We start from the raw sequence: 1,801 nt of genomic DNA, 5'->3' as shown, positions 1-1,801 counted from the left end.
TTCCAAGTCCCTTGTCCCAATCAGGGAGCTAGGCCTAGGAGCTTCCTACTGCTGTTGCAGGGGGACATTGTCCCTGACCCAGCAGCAGACAGCCCCTGAGAGCAGGGAGCAATATCCCAGCCCTAGCCAGGAGACAGCTGTCTCCTGGCCTGGTGCTCCCTGCCAGCCCCTGGGTTATCACCACCCAGGGGGAGCCTGGAACTCACCCTGGTGATGACAGGGGCCCACTGCAGAGCCCCAGGAAATGAGAGCAGTTTGCTGCCATTAGCAGCACAGATCTGCTCCTGCTTCCCTACATGTGTAGATGCTTGCCTAGGACTGCTCCCATATATAATGCACATGTAGAAACACCTACTGAGTCCCTGAACCAGAAGTCCTTTTTGAAGCTGAGCCACTCCCTAGCATCTAGTAGTCATTGGATAAAATGGATGGAGAGCAGTGCATAAACTTCTGCCCCACTTGAAGTAAGGATCCAGGTTAGAATCCAGGGCTTGATTGTTACAATTCGGTTACTTATGTAGTTGGGAAGTGCAATCCAGAAAATCAAGATGGAAACTGAACACAGAGAGTCATATTGGTAAGATTTCGGTATTTTTATTCAGTATGCTTGAGAAGTATCATCAATATGCTTCACCCTGCTGATAATAATTCCCATGACAGTATCACCATCTTGTCTGCTTATGAGAAGTTTCTCAGTGCTGCCCTCTAGCTGGGTCAAGACTGAAGAGTAAATGGGAAACAGTTGGGTAAAACAAAATCCAGATTCAACAGAGTTAGAAATCAGAAAACTATACAGAATGGATAATTCAGTCAAAAGTTTCAACCCCTTTACTCTCGTTGTGAGCTGTCCATGAGCAGGTGGATTTTAAGCTATTTTTGTAACATTCTACACAATATAAAATATTGATCAAACAATAACTTTCAGATCAACAGAAGTAACAATGATTACAGCTGCTGGATAGAAGCCAATGTCAGATTTACCCAAAGAAAAAAATGAATGCACTCTTTTTTTGATAATGTCCTGTTACCAGCCTGTAAACTTCATTACTGCCCACCAATTCCTAACCCCCTACATTAGTAAAATATATTTAACTCAAGCCTAGAACTAATAAAGTCACACTCTTTTCCTCTACTAGGAGAATGCTATTATGTTGGCTTTATACACTTACTATATCTCTCTTATTAACACACAAAAGCATGAATAAATGTATGATACTGTGAATTTATGTGAGGTCAACAAGAAGATTAACCCCTATATTTATTGGATGGTATCAAGTTTTAGTCTCTTTGAAGTCAACAAATTTCATATAGTTAAATACTTACTTCTCTCTAAAATTTGAGATGTGATGTGTAGTTTCTTTAAAAACTTTACTGTATCATTCTAAGCAAAACATATAATAAATTATGTATGTCTCAAGCTCTTTGGCATGGTATTAGTATATTCATTAGGGAAATGTCAAATGGAACATAATACAAATTAAATCCATGCATTCCTAATGAGAAAATATGAAAGGAAATTATTGCATTTCTATTGATTCTGTAAATCACCTTATTGAATACTGTGTCAAGGATATAATTTTAAATAAAATCTGCCAGGTGGTTAAAAAGATGTAAAAGAAAGATATACTTTTGTCTTGAATTCCAAAGATAAGCCACAAATTAATCTGCAAAGCTGCTCTGACTAACCCTTACTACAGCATATATTTCATAGATTTTCATAGACATTAGGGCTGAAAAGGACCTTGGAAAATCATCAAGTCCAGCCCCCTGCTGAGGGGCAGGAATTCAGCTAGGGTCAAAG

This window comes from Gavialis gangeticus, unplaced genomic scaffold (assembly GCF_001723915.1).
Source record: "Gavialis gangeticus isolate Ggan-Ray unplaced genomic scaffold, GavGan_comp1, whole genome shotgun sequence".
NCBI classification, from domain to species: Eukaryota; Metazoa; Chordata; order Crocodylia; family Gavialidae; genus Gavialis; species Gavialis gangeticus.
The sequence above is the reverse complement of the archived record's forward strand: the minus strand, read 5'-3'. Positions refer to the sequence as shown.